Here is a 15,655-nt window from a genome sequence, read left to right as displayed (position 1 = left end):
GCTTCCTCTTGAAATGTGTTTTAGGTGCACCCCTTCAATCACTGGAAATGTGACAAACCAGACTGCAGGGACCAACTGGCTCAATGTGTGCCTCCAGACTGTCCTCCCTGCTATGCAATCACTGCCCACCTGCCCCAGCCACCCCACCCAATACCTTCACCTCCACACCCTGTTCCCCATCGCCACCCAACACCCTCATGTGCCCCATCCTCCTTGCCCTGCCCCTCACACTGGCCAGCCCCCCCTCCCCCATACCTCATCCTCCCTGCCCCTTACATGGGCCAGCCACCCCCATACGCCTCATCCTCCCTACCCCCTCTACCGGCCTGCTGCCCCACCCCCCCACGCCTCATCCTCCCCATCCCCACTGCCTCCCACCCCCATACACCTCATGCTCCCACCCCAACAACCTCCTCCTCCGCCCCTGCCCAGCCACACCCCCCCACTTCCACACCCTGTTCCCCATCGCCACCCAACACTCCCAGGTGTCCCATCCTCCTTGCCCTGCCCCTCACACTGGCCAGCCCCCCCTCCCCCATACGCCTCTTCCTCCCCAGCCCCCACACACCTCTTCCTCCCCAGCCCCCACTGCCTCCCACCCCAAGAACCTCACCCTCCACACCGGCCCCCCCCCCACTTCCACACCCTGTTCCCCATCGCCACCCAACACCCCCAGGTGTCCCATCCTCCCTGCCCCCCACCCCCCTGCGTGCAACCCCTCCTCTTCCCCCCACTGCCCCAACACACCCCATCCTCCATCCCAGCCAGCCATCCTCCACTGCCCAACCCCCCCACATCCCCTGGCGCCCTGTCCTCCCTCCCTGCCCCCAGTCACTGTCCCGCCGCCGCCGCTAACCCCTGGCATCGGGCTCCACACGCCACGGGGACGCAGCCTACGGGGATTAAACAGCGCCAATCCCTCCCCTTTTAAAACGAAGCCCCCCCTTATTTTGAGCCGCTATCCGCTTCCGGGTTTGTTCATTGGCTGATTTGGCTGTCGATCACCGCCTACCGAGAGGCCGGCCTTCCCCCCTCCGCGTTACGCGCCCCCCAGCCCTAGCTGGTTGGTTGGCGGGGTTATAATCCTGCCTCCTTATTGGCTGTCGTAGCTGTCAAATGTCTCCAGAGAGAGGCGGAGGGGCCGTCTGTAAAATCTGCCTAGCAACTGGTGTGGGCGGGAAAAGCGTCCTGAGGAGGTGACGGTTGGTGGCGCGCGCGCCACCCTGGGAGTCCCGCGCCGCCGGTGGCGCGCGGCGCGGGGGGAGGGAACCCGGCGCGAGGCGGGTCTCCCTGCGCGCGCAGCTCCCTCCTCCTCCTCCCTCCTCCTGTCAGTGGCCACCTGAGGGAGCCGCCTCCCCTCCCCCCACGGCCCCAGTCCGGCCCGGGCCCCGCTGAGGAGGAGGAGGCGGCTCTGAGGGGGCTGAGGAGAGTGAGTGACATCCCCCGCCCCCAGCAACCTGTGGGGCCCGGGGCGAGGGCGCGACAGGGACGGGGGGCCGGGCTGAGGAAAAGGGGGGCACCGGGGCTGAGGAAAGGGGAGCGTCGGAAGGGAGGGGCGGGGGGGGCGGTCTGGGGAAAGCGGATACCGCGGGGCAGCGATGCGGGAGGGGGAGCACCAGGATGTGGGGACAGGCCTGAGGAAGGGGGGGGCAAAGGAAAAGGGGGGCACCGAGGCTGAGGAGCGCGGTGGGGTAAAGCCAAGGGGGGGGCGGCAAGGCCTGAGGAAAGGGACGGGGGCGGGGGGCAGGCCTGAGGAAGTGCTGTGCTCAGGGAACCAGGAAGAGCTGAGGGTAGGGAGGGGGAGGGGGAGGGAAGGGCACCAAGGAGGCCGAGTGGTGGGGGTGGGGTCGGTTCTGAGGGAGCCAGGGCTCCAGGAGTGGGGGCTGGGAGGAGGGTGGAGGGAATTCTGGGAAGATTGGCCTAAGGAAGCCCCAGAACTGGGCAGAGAGGCATTTAAAGGGAGAACAGCGCTCAGGAAGTACCAGGGACGTGGGCAAAGCTGGGGGGGGGGGTGGTGGCAGGGAGGAGGTAAGGGTGCGTCCTGGGAGTTGCCCGTGGGACACAGCCAGCAGAGGCAAAGACGGATCATTGGTGCCAGAGACCTGGTCGGGGGCATTATATGTGCCAAAGATGGGCATTGTGCGAAGAACTTTGGGGAGAAGGCTGTGGTTTGGGAGAGGGTTGCAGTCAGCAGCAAAGTGAGAGATTGGGTAAGAGGACATGCCAGAGGGAAGATTTATGATATGGGGAGAGAAGGGTGGATGCTGAAAATGGAGGGCACTTTTCAGGGTAATGAACACACAAGAGACTGGCACAGGCTTCTGTGTTCTGTTCTTTGGGGTGTGCCATAAGGGGAAGTGAGGTATGGAGAAAGTAGCATGGTATGGACAGACAAGCTTTTGCATGGGTCATGCTAAAGAAGGGTGAATGCAGGCAATATGAGGCCACTTGAAGAAAGTACTTGCAAAATACTGGTTGCGTGTTGAGGAGTGCCAGATGGGATGAGTTCATGATGGGGTTTAAGATGGATGTGTTTTTGTGGGGCTGTTGCCAAAGATGGGTAACTGCACTTAAGTATCCATCTAGTGAAAAACAGGTTAATTTCCCCCCTCTAATCTGACAGCATCTCTCTTATTCCTTTGCCACTATCAGTCTTAATTTTTCTACTTTCTGTTGTGTGTATCTCTGTAATACCTTTGGGGGCAATACAGTATGTATACAAGACAAATTCTATACAAAATAAAGTTATATTGTGTCTGTGGTCTACCACCTTCTCACCCTTCAGCCATGGTTAGGAGAATGTTTATAGGTTGCTTTTTAAAAAAAAAAAATTCTTTATTAATTTTCTGGCTTGGATTTTTCCCCTCTATTCCCTGTTCTTGTAGCAGAACAACATTTCTTCCCAGAATAGTGTAGGGTAAAGCTAGTGAGGACAAAATGGAGCTTATTTGGGTGCCAACTCAGAAAGGGGTGGAAAGGTTGTGCTCAGGTGATAGTTTTCAGTTTAACCCTAGCACTGCTGTCGACTCAGTGTTTTGTTTGTCACTTTATAACTAATGACTTTTGGTCTGTATATGCAGTCTATATACTTACATACATGTACATCTTTTTGTATGATGCATATTGTAGCAGGTGCCATAGTTAAAAGAACATTCAGCTTGAATATTTGAAAATGACTAGTCCTGTTTTCTGAGTGAGCATTGTTTAAACTGCATATCCTGAATTTAAAAAAAAATCCTTTTAAAAGAAAAAAGTATAACTGTTTTTCTACTCCAGTGATATTTATTGAAGTTTCTTCAGCTTATATAGTTAGAAAAGGAGAAACTGATTATACAAAGAATTAATCACATGTATTGTATACAAGGTGCTTTCAAAGGCACAAAATAAACTGAAAATATTTAATTTCCCCCCCCCCCCCCAAAAAAAAAACTTTAGTAATTTTAGTGTCATTTGCAACAGTAGGGGCAACAGTTTCCTAAAAATGTCCCTTTTTCCAATTGGACAGTGTCCCTTTTTAAGGTTTAGGTTCAATTTTCATTCTAACCTCTCTTCTCATACCCATGGTGAATTTTTGGAGAGGTTTGAGACAATCTCATGGCATGCAGGTGTGAAAAATAACACACACGTTCCAAATAGTAACCGCTTAATCTACCTTATACTGTAGTAGATTTATTTAACTTCTGCCACTTTCAGATGGCAAAACATTTTGTTCTGCTTCTGAAACCGAAACTTGTTTTAAACCAACCAAGTAATCCATATATATTTGTACATACGTATTTCCCCTACTTCTGAAAAGCCACTTAAAAGCTAATTCACATCTTTCATCTAGTAGTGTCCAATTCCTGACACTACAAAGCCTAACCCTCTTAAGCTACATGTACAGTAATGTAAAAAACCATTTTAGCCTCTTTATTGCAGCAAAAATAAAAGGGCAGTGTTAGATTTGGGAATAACCTGGAATCTTTTGCTCCTCTTTCAGTAGAGCTCAAGTGCATTGGACTGAAGCTGGTTTTCTCCTATATGGGTGGCTTTCCACTCTAGTGCCGCCTTGTGCTTGAATTTAGAGAGTCAGTTAAGTCTTCTTTCCCAAGGCAGGTAGGAAATTTAAAAAAAGTAAGAGTGGGGCATGTTAAATGGACCTTGGGTCTAATTTTGATCAATCTTAAAGTTGCAATGGGATTTTGACAATACTAAAAATGTTGTTTAGTAGCAGCACCATGTAGTGGAATCAGAATTCAGGTTTCTTGCTCACTAGACCAACATGGACTACCATTGCTAATCCTACCTAAAGAGAAGTAACTTTAGTAAAGAGAAGCAGCTCTTGATTGATTCATCTTTGCCTCAAACTTTGAGAAGTAGTGATGGACTTCACAACCAACACTGCTTAGTAGTAAGAAGTGTCTCCACAGGGCATTTGGGCTAGAGTGGGGAAGAAAGAAAAAGAGAAAATGAAGGAAGGAGAATCCCTCAGGAAAAAGCTTGAAAACGGAGGTGCTCTCAATTGCCTTATAGGATACCAGAATCCAATCTTTTTTTCTCCTAAAAAAGAGTGAAATGGAGGGTAGGTTTTTTTTTTCTGTTGACCTCTCTCTCTCACATTTTTGACCTGATCAAGAGTATCTCATCTCAGTCTTGCTACACTAAAAAGCTAAATGGATGTGGCATCCATGGTGCAGTGGTGAGGGTGACGCTTTCTAAGAATAATATCCCTTTACAGGCCCACTTTGCACTCCTTCTCTCTCCCACTGAGGAAGGCTGGATGTACTTATGTACTAATGTTTTGTGTTGGCCCCCGCTAAGTGCCAGAGCCATATCAACACAATGGGACAACCCAACTTGATTAAAAGGATGGTTAGCGGGACTTGGGGTTGTGTTGGAGTTGGAGGAGCAGTTCCCCCATATCCACTGTTACATTTACATTAACTGAAGACTTCATGATTTTCACTTCTTGAATTGTAGTTTTTAGTAAGACCGGTTTCTAGATTAGGGAAAGTAAGCAAATTAAGATCAGTTGTGAAACATGCTAATAGTGAACACTCCCCCAGAAATAGAACAAAACACCTATCATAGAATATCAGGGTTGGAAGGGACCTCAGGAAGTCATCTAGTCCAACCCCCTGCTCAAAGCAGGACCAGTCCCCAGAACCAGAACTTCAATTTGTCTGCCTTTATTACGGTTTCATTTTAAAACATTAGCTACATAAGTCAGCCATGGCATCAATTCATCCTGTAGAATTCTGTTGTTTAAGGCTGATACAGACAATTGCTGCAACAGCAGGGGGCACATGGGTAATTGGGGTGGAGGAGTGCCCTGCTAGTGACAGGTTGAAATGCTAGTATGGGGTCTACTGCATTTGCTTCTTTGCTGCATATAGAATCAGTGGCTTTGTGCTAACAGCTGTTTGATAGCAACTTGAACCTACTAGATCATCAGGATGTCTCCACCTTTATTACCATTCTTGCTGGGGCATGTCGCAGGATTTTCTTTAGTTAACAGTAACCTCTATCTTTTATTCCACTAGTTCTTGATACATTTCCTATTTTCCCCATTTTTCATGAAACTGAACCTCACGCTCCTAGATGACAAAGCATAAAAGTTTGAAGTAGGTGGTGGGGTAGTCACACAATCTTGGGGCTTGTGTCTCTCCCCCCTTCTCCCAACACATAACTTCAAAAGGCCCAAATTTCTTGAACCTGTCATACTGCTGGCACTATCATATAACAGAGTTGGCACGTATCAGTTATGATGCCAATACAAAGTTGAGTGAGTCTTTAACAAGAAGTGTCAATTTTTAAAAGAATTCTTGGATAGATAAAAGGGTTATGGAGACCTAGCAATAATTTACATGTGTATATTTACTGATAAGTTATTGCTCATGTATATAAATAAGCAACTCTAATGACCATCTAAGTCCAAGTGTAATCACTTCAATTCATATTCATGGACCAGTTAGCTATCCAACAATTGATTTTATATAACCAAAATAGCTGGGGAAGTGAGAAATTTCCTTCCTTCTGGATACAATGCCAAGGATGTTAAATCTCTAGAGACCCAGATAAGAGCTCTGCTGTCCTTTTTTGGAATTATTAAACAAGTATAGAATTTATCCATTCAGGAGAACACTGGAACCATAGAATTTGATTGTCTTGTAATGTCTTCCTCTTGCACGATTTATGCCCTTTACAGATTCAGGATAAGGCCTGTCTGGTAAGAGCTTCCCTCCTATCCAAGAAAAAAACAAGGGTACTGGAGGACTTGATGATGCAGTACATGGCACTCTTCTCTCACAGCTAACACCTCACCGTCCTATTAAGGATAGTTTATTATTGGAGGTATCATCTTTGGGCTGTGATGTAAATTAGAGATTCTGATCACATATGTGCAAATTCCCTGACACTTTTTATTGCAGCAGTAGGGGTGTTTGGCTTTGGTGTCCTGGCCAAGTTTCAACTTGGGTAATTACAATCTGTTTACCAAAGTCCACCTGTAGTTTCAACTGGGTACAGTATTCTTCCTCCAAAACTTAATATAATATATGGAGATAACCTATCTCATAGAGCTGGAAGGGACCCCAAAAGGTCATCGAGTCCAGCCCCCTGCCTTCACTAGCAGAACCAATTTTGCCCCAGATGCGTAATTGGCCCCTTCAAGGATTGAACTCACAACCCTGGGTTTTGAGCAGGCCAACGCTCAAACCACTGAGCTATCCCTCTCCCTCTCTCTCTTGTATAGAATTGCTGTGCACTGTTAAACAGTCTATTCCACCATAAAGCTTTCAGGGGAAATTCTTATATGTTGTTTGTGAAGTGCTTATATATATGTTGGGAGATAAAAACAGGCTGACTCTTCACAGAAGTTAACATTTGACTCTTCTCAGAGTTGCAACTAGTTTTAGTTTGTGCATGTTGATAGCATGAGATACAGACTATTTCTAGTTCAGGGGTGCTGTAGCCTCTCTAAGTACTGTAACACCTTTCCTTTGAAATTTGCCTCTTCCCGTCTCTTCCTCCCTCTTATCCCCCCCCAAAAAGCATGAATGATCGTAACTGGCAATCCTCATATTAAAAATGAATTAAATTTGTGACTCTTGTCCTGCAAAAGAAAAGCAGGTTATGGAAGTGACCTGGTCTAGTCTTGTTGGGGACAGAGATGACACTTTACCATTGAAGGTAGTGACTTGCAATTTGGTTATGGAAAAAGCTGTCATGTTCCACAGAGCAATAACTTCAAGTCTGTCTTTTGCTCAAGAGGAATGATGTTGGTAAATCCTATAACAAACTGGAGTATGAGACTCTGATAGCTATCCTAGAAGTACAGCGCTCTTCAATGGACAACTTTTTATTGAAATTTGCTCTATGTCTAGCTACAGTCTGGCTTAGATCAATATCATCTACTTATGTTTTCTTGAACCTCAACTTGGGTAGAGACACAACTGTCCTTGAGAATATGCAATGTCAATTTTATTATGATACACTTTGGACCTTACATATTTATAGAAAGTATTCACTGTGCATTCACAGTAACTTTTCCACATGAAAGGAAGAGTTAACTGGGAAAAGTCAAAGGAGACAGTGTCTTCATCTTTAAAAAATATTAGTTTGTTTTAAACATGTTCTAACTAAACAGCTTATCAGAAGCTCTTAGTCACCTTTCCCATCTAAGAAAGGAGCGCATGGCTTGAGAAACACTGACATGATTGTTTGATTTTTGACCAAACAAGTTTTTTAAAAAGTAATTATAAAGGGAGGATTTTTATAATGAAAAGTCCAAACGTATCTGTAGTGCACCCTCTTACGACGTGGACATGACCCTCTTTAGTTAGATCATAGTTCCTAATCTAATGCCTTGTTTTCAGTCACAACTTTTTGAAGCTTTCACTTTTGGTCTTGAAAGTGCTTTGTCTCTAGCTGAAGATGGTGTTAGGGAAATGAGAGTAAAAAAGGTCCAAACAGAGAGGAGAGCAGAAGGATATTTTTCTTCTCCCACTACTTATTTTTTAAAGAGTCCTATATCCAAAATAGTTTGGGGGTTAAAGTCAGACAAGGAAATAGTAGTCCCTAAGGAGCAGTGCACAGCTTTATCCTGGAAGAAATTGGTTTTGATTTGACATGTCCATTTTTTTGCTAAGCTCTGTGTATTTTAAAGGAGGTTTGATTCTAGATGCATAGAAAAGGTAATTGCATCCAACTCAGTCTCCCAGGTACTCCAAACTGATTAAGAACCTTTTCCAAATGTCCCTAGAACACAAAGGTTCTAGTAGGAGTAGCTGCAGCAAGTTGACGCTGCCAGCTTCTCAACCAAGATGCCCCTTTTAGCCTACATGATGTGCAGATGGCTGAGGGAGCTAGGAGTTTGAGTTGTGTACACTCTCTAACTCTCTGCTCTTTACAGTTTGTTATTGAAGCTTGCCCCAATGGAAAAATATACTCCCATTTTACAAGTGGGGAAACTGGTACAGAGAGGTTATGTGAATGACCCAAAACAATATAGGAAGTGAGAGACAGAACCCAGATCTTGTGTCAACAGAACTACACACTCATTGCTATGACTTTAAATCGAGGTTAAGTGATGCTATCTGTGAGAAGAGATTCTCCCTTAGGAGTATTTTCAGACCCTTATTCTTGGGATGTTTTCAATGTTGATATCTAGTTTAAACCTTCTAAAAAGCAGACAGCTGGGCCTTGCACATGCCCCTTCACAACTTTGAATATTCAAGCATAGAAAAGGATCATCATAACCCTTCCTCAATTCCTTGTCATTGTCAGAAAGTCCCTCCCTCTTTATTTGTGCCTTAAAAGGCACTGACAAATGTAGAGTTGTACTCATTAGTTTCTGCATTGTTGCAAGACTTCCACACTTGACTTTAGTTCTGTGTCTAGCTTACTGTAAGATTATCCTTGTATTTTCCATCCTGCTACTTTTATCTGTGTAGTGTGACAAGAATGATCCCAGTAGGAAGTCTGGGTGCAGATTGTCCCCATCTTGCTTGACACTTATGCCTGTCACTAACCAATAATTCCACTGCTTACATTAATGTCCTGTTTTATGGTGTATGGTTTTTAATCCCTACATCAGAAGAAGACTTTACACTTGCATCTGAGGAGCCTAGCTGCCTGTAGCCAGCAATGTGTTCAGCAACAGAAGAAAGCTTGATGCCTAGTTCAAAGTCCTTGTATTCAAAGGACTCCAGAAGAAAGAAGAAAATTGAGTTACACCTAACTGCATTTCTTGGGATTTCTACAGATAGGATACCCATTTGAATCAGATCTAATGTTCTGTATGGCCAGAACTCTTGACAAGTACAGAGTGCTTTCTTTGGACTCTCTAGGGCCAAACATGGCTAGCTGCTGCCACAGGATCCAAGCTGCCCTTGGATTGAACATAAACCCCTAGAACCACATCAACTCAGTTTGTGGCGTTTAGGAGCAGTTCTTCATTCCATATGTTCAAGTCCATTTACCTTCCAAACCCCCAAAAGAAACATATCCTGCCCCTCAAGCCCCAAACACAGATTCCAAGATATTCAGAAATCAATAGCTTGTGAGATACCAGTCACAAAACAGCAAAGTCCTTCAGGAGATATGCCTTCCTGCATCCTATATGACAGACTGCTAGACTTTAACGGAGGCCTTTGCAGGTCTGGTTAAGGATCATGTACTGGCAACAATGCCAGTATGGAATCAATAGCAACTATGTCCTAAAGAATCAGGACACTCACTGGTGACATACTCAGAGCCTGTAAGGGATCACATCTGAACAATTTCAATTCAAAGTGAGATCCTGAGTCAAAATTTCACAAGTGTATTGAAACAGTACCATCTGATTGACTGACTTTCAAAGCCTCTTTCAAGTCAGGAGCAGATCAGTCCAGTATCACAGTCATTTGCTACATCAGTCATATATGGGGGAGCACATTAGTCTTGTCAGGAGATGGTCAAGGTTTTAGGCATGGTGTCTACAATGCACGGCCAACATTGCCACTGCTTCTTCATGTTGCTGAAAAAGAAGAGACATTCCAGCAAGGAAATACACCAACCAGCCCACTCAGTCCCTCAAGGACACTATGGTTATGTCTTACTTCTAGGGATGGAGTAACCCACAAATTGAGCTTCTTCCTCATGAAAGAGGATGCAAAGTAGAGTCACTTTTGCTCCAGACCTGGCAAGAACTATGGATTCCTGACAGTATTGTGTGTCTTTTCTCCATTACTTCATATTCAAAGGATCACAAAGAGCAAAAAAGGATAAGGCCCAAGTGATGATTGCAGCTCCAGTTTGGACATATTCATTTGGTTCTCAGAGCACTTGCCTGTAACAGTGGGAGCTCCAATTGCCAGCTCTCCCAGATTTCCTATTGCAGGATCGGGTTCTCTATTTACATCCCCAATCTCTGAACACAGGTGCATAAATGCTGGATTGTTACTGGATTATGAATTGACAGTACCCTGAAAAATTAAAAACATCTGAGTACAAAGTGTTCAACAAAGAACAATGCATTCAGGTAGAAATGTTTTATTGGCCTCAAAAGCAGCAGCCTTTGATTATTTGTATTACAGTAGCAATGAGAAGCTCCGTAAAGGATCTGGTCCCTGTTGTATACAAACAGTGCCACTCTCTGCCCTGGAGAGCTTACAGTCTAGTTGAGACAAGATGCAGCAAGTGAGCAAGACTGGAGAAAGAGGACTGACAAGGATAACAAAAATAAGATCATTGGCTGTTACACAACTTGAAGGTTCAAAGATTAAAAAAAAAAAAATCTTAAATGATCAGCTATCCAACTGATGTATAGCTAAACTGGTTGGCAGATTTCTCATAAGCAATATTAGAGATGGGCCTTTATTCCTTTAAGTGTGGAGTATCCTAGACTGTTCAAATGAAGGTTTTCATTCTAGAGAAGAGACTAATAGGCCTCAGGGCTTCCTCTACGTACATAACAGCCTACAGATGAGTTACAGTAATAGGTTGGCAGGTGTACATGACAAGGGCACTTCTGGATATTTAAAGTTTGAGTCTCTTAATTGGTAGGAAATGAAAGACAGATCTCCTTCAACCCTCAATTGCTAGTAATCATTAGAGGCATCCAATCAGTGATTGCGGGTCTTGTTTCTCATGACAGTTCATGGTAGATGGAATATGTGGAAAGCCAAACTCCATATGAACACGGTATAAGGCCTTTTTGCTTTTAATCAGGGTCAAGAGGTAAAAATGCTAACAGACAATGTAACAGTGATTGATTAAAAAACAAGGGGGTGCTCCCTCACAGCCATTCTGTCAAAGTGATGGCCCTGTGGGACTGACTCATTGGATATATATCTTGCCACCAAACAAGTTGCAGAGCACAAAATTAACACACACGGAGTGAAGCAGACTGTGGTAGACCTATTTTCAGGAGGTGGAGCCGTCTGTTCACAGATTTTTGCAACAAATGTCCTTGATTTTGCTTCGAAGGGGGTGGGGATAGAAAGTCGATTAAAGACTTGATGAACTAGAGCAGTGGTTTTCAACCTTTTTTCCATTTGTAGACCCCTAAAAATTTTCATATGGAGGTGTTGGACCCCTTTGGAAATCTTAAGCATAGTCTGCAGACGCCAGGTTGAAAACCACTGAACTAGAGCAAGGAACCTATTATTTCTTTTTCAGCTGATAACATTGCTCGTTAAGAGAAGAGACAGGACTGGGCCCAGTTCACTCTGATTGCTCCTTCTTTGGCAATGCAATATTCATTTGTCTCCTAGTTTTTTCACAGGAGCCTCCACTTACTAGTATTAACAGATCTTCTGTCCTTGAAAGATGAGGCTGTCTTCCTTTCCAATGTAGACTCATTTCACCTCACTGCTTGGATCATGGAAAGTCCACTGTTTATGATCTAATACATTCTCAGGACTATAAAGTATCTTGCTGCAGTCCAGAATACATTTCACATTGAAATGTTATTCCCAGAAGTGAAGGTTTTCCATTTGGGCAACAGATAACCTCCATGCTCTGTGACTTGCAACTACATTTACAGCAAGCATGCTAATTCTCCATGAATAAATAATAGAAGTTCTCTTAGTCTTAAGTCTGTGGAATTCCTTTCATTCTTAGCACAAGCCATCTTAAAACTATTGTTATGATTCCTCATGCTGCTTCACTAGTTGCATCATGCTTAAAAGTTTTAGCCTTTTTTCCTTTATAGAAACGTATCAAGATGTATCTTGATTAAAAAAAAATAATTGCCAATGACCTAACAATATTTTTAAATCCCTCCCCAGTTTTTTTTTTTTTTTTTTTTTAAAGTTACATGGTTGCCCATTTTATTCCAAAGAAGGCTTTTGGACCACAAGTGCAAGGAATACACCACCAATTTGTCATAGGTAGGTAGATAGGGGAAATGAGGGGAATAGAACAGATTTAGGAGGCAAAATTCAAAGTAGTTGCATTCCTGTTTTCTTGAGCATCTGGCCCATTGCACAACTCTGCAATTCAATCCCCCATTAACAAAAGAATGTTTTTGCTTTTAAGCTTAGACAATTTATTTTCTTCATATTTAAACTGTTTTTGTATATTGATATTAGGAAAAATGTTAAGTTCTAATATAGGTTGTTAGTTGTACTAAGAGCACAACTACCAAGAAAAGTGTATGTCTGGATTTTTTATTTTTTAGTAGGACTCAAGTACCAATTTTCTGAGACCAAATTTGATCTAAATGTAGGTAGGTGGTTTTACCACAGACACACAAGATATTTCTTGCCAAATAATGATGCATACAGATAAAAATCAAGTGGAAGATTTATTTACTGGTCAGTATAGTATTACTTATGCCCACTTAACCCCTCCTATACAACTGTGATGACAGTATAGTTTCTTAAAGGTGATAAATCAAGACACTCTGGTCTACACTAATTCTAGATTAGTATAAGTCATCTTAGAGAATTGTTGCCAATATACTAAATGTATGGAAGACCAGCACCATCAGTGGTGCATATTAAACATTTCAGCATGAATGTTCTGGAGCAAAGTTTAAAGCAATCCACTTATTGTAGTCTGGGTTTCACCTCATAATTCTTAGCTCCTATTTAAAACTATCCCTTTTGATGTGGAATCTTAAGAAAACCCACTTTTATATGTGATTAAACTTCATTAAGTCACTAAATATAAAATAGACCTGCCAAACCTAGCAATATGAAGAGATTTTCATAGTGTTATTATTAGAGTAATGTGTGTATGTGAACCTCATTAGTGCTTTGGATGCCTTATAACTATTCAACCTTCTGACTGTTCATATGGTGTTTTGCTGCTGGAGCTGGCCATCCTGCTGAAAAGATACATTTGGCTCTGGCTTGCTGGAGCCAAATGTGAGGGCTATATCCCGCCATCCTTGTTCTGCTTGTGGTGGCAGACCACACCTCCACACTTTAGGCTGCAGGCTAATGGAATGGAAAGGTGCACAGGGCAGCCGGTACCCAGCCTCACTCCTTCCTATGGAGGTAGATTGCTACTCCACTTTCTCCACAGCCATACAACAATAGACTATCCCCAGAAAGTAAGGGGAAAGACTGGCTTCCCTATGTTTCTTCTCAATAGAGAGGGAATAATCTCGTCTCCTCTGTATCCTCTCAGAATTGTAGCTGGCAAGTTCCCCTCACTCCACATTGGTGGCTCAGTGGAGGTTACTGCTGCAGCCTCCTGCAGAAGGTAGAGGTGGTAGCCCACTTGCCTGGGCTCCTTTCAGATTATAATTGTGGAACAGCTGAGCAGGTACTCCCTGCCCTCCCCACCAGACTCCTCAGGATTGATCTGGACCATGTGCAATTTCTCAGGAGTTAGGTGGTCTGAATAATATTTAGCCATTAGAATTGTTAGCCACTTAACACTGCTGCATTGGGATGGATGCAGACTAAAAGCAATAGTAAGCTGCCACAGTATAATCATATAATTGTAGGATTGGAAAGGACCTTGAGAGTCCCCTGCACTCAAGGCAGGACAAAGTATTATCTAGACCATCCCTGACAGGTGTTTGCCTAACTTGCTCTTAAAAATCTCAGATGATGAAGATTCCACAACCTCCCTAGGCAATTTATTCTAGTATTTAACCAGGTTGACAGTTAAGAAGTTTTTCCTAATGTCCAACCTAAACCACGCTTGGTGCAATTTAAGCCCATTGCTTCTTGTCCTATCCTCAGAAGTTAGAACAATTTTTCTCCCCCTGCCTTGTAACAACCTTTTATGTACTTGAAAACTGTTAGCATGTGTCCTCTCAGTCTTCTCTAGACTAAAACCCCAATTTTTTCAATCTTCCCTCATAGGTCATGTTTTCTAGACCTTCACTCCTTTTTGTTGCGCTTCTCTGGACTTTTACCAGTTTGTCCACATCTTTCCTGAAATGTGGCACCCAGAACGGGGACAGTACTCCAGTTGAGGCCTAATCAGCACGGAGTAGAGTGGAAGAATTACTTCTCCTGTCTTGCTTACAACACTCTTGCTGATACAGCCCAGCATAATGTTTGCTTTTTTGCAACAGTGTTACAACATTGACTCATATTTAGCTTGTGAGCCACTATGACCCTCACATCCCTTTCTCCAGTATTCCTTCCTAGGCAGTCATTTCCCATGTTGTATGTGTGCAACTGATTATTTCTTTCTAAGTGGAGTACTTTGCATTTGTCCTTATTCAATTTCATCCTATTTACTTTAGACCATTTCTCCAGGTCCTTTTGAGTTTTAATCCTATTCTCCAAAGCACTTGTAATCCCTCCCAGTTTAGTATCATCCACAAACTTTGTAAGTGTACTCTCTCTGCCATTATCTAAATCATTTATGAAGATATTGAACAGAACAGAACCTCGTGGGACTCCACTTGATAAGTACTCTCTAGGAACAGTTTTCCAACCAGTCATGCACCCACCTTATAGTAGCTCCATCTAGATTGTATTTCCCTAGCGCATCTGTGAGAAGGTCATGCGAGACAGTATCAAAAGCCTTACTAAAGTCAAGATCACATCTACTGCTCCCCTCCTATCTACAAGGCTTGAATGGTGAAAGCTATAATGACTTTCACTATTCCTTTAAGCCATCCTATCCCTCTGTACCTTTCCTTATTGAAGGGCTTGTGAAAGTGTAAGCTCTGATGTGCAAGAGTGTCTTGGATTTAATGAGAGAATTAGCATTGCTTGTCAGTAGCATTCATAGCATCTGCTTTTCAATGTATTAGGATTTACCCTAAACCATACACCTTTTTTCAAGGTTCCACCAACTATTTAATTCTGCTCTATTACTACAGCAAGAAGTTCCAGGTACAGTTTGGTTAAGGGTGTACAAAATGGTTGAGTTATTGGTGTGAGAAGAAGGAAGTATTGGAGCATTCTCAACCAGGGATACCACATAGCCCTAGGGGTACATAGAGGTCTTCTAGGGTGGGGGTTCTCAACCTTTTTCTTTCTGAGACCTCCCCCCCTGCCTCATGGCTATAAAAACTCCATGGCCCACCTGTGCCACAACTACTTTTCTGCATATAAAAGCCAGGGCTGACATCAGGGGGTAGCAGGCAGGGCAATTCCTCAGGCCCCCCACAAAGTTAAGTTGCTCAGGCTTCACTGTCAAGCCCTGGTGGTGGGGCTTTAGCTTTTTGTCCTGAGCCTCCGTGAGTCTAAACCTGCTCACGGCCCCCGACCCCTGC

General features: G+C 43.8%; 1 protein-coding gene across 6 annotated transcripts in view; it reads left to right on the top strand.

Moving 5' to 3' along the window:
• Positions 1 to 1,259: 1,259 nt before the first annotated feature.
• GATAD2A (GATA zinc finger domain containing 2A) overlaps positions 1,260 to 15,655 on the top strand; it is a 110,176-nt gene continuing 95,780 nt past the window's right edge. For 2 of the 6 annotated variants that reach the window (XM_054013440.1, XM_054013431.1), the window contains exon 1: positions 1,262 to 1,429. The gene's annotated coding sequence lies outside the window, so the exon portion shown is untranslated. Of the gene's footprint in view, positions 1,430 to 15,655 lie in introns of all 6 variants that reach the window. The other 4 variants (XM_054013436.1, XM_054013435.1, XM_054013438.1 and 1 more) reach the window with 3 other exon arrangements.

Source organism: Malaclemys terrapin, chromosome 24, assembly GCF_027887155.1.
Source record: "Malaclemys terrapin pileata isolate rMalTer1 chromosome 24, rMalTer1.hap1, whole genome shotgun sequence".
In the NCBI taxonomy this organism is placed as follows: domain Eukaryota; kingdom Metazoa; phylum Chordata; order Testudines; family Emydidae; genus Malaclemys; species Malaclemys terrapin.
The sequence above is the reverse complement of the archived record's forward strand: the minus strand, read 5'-3'. Positions and strand labels throughout refer to the sequence as shown.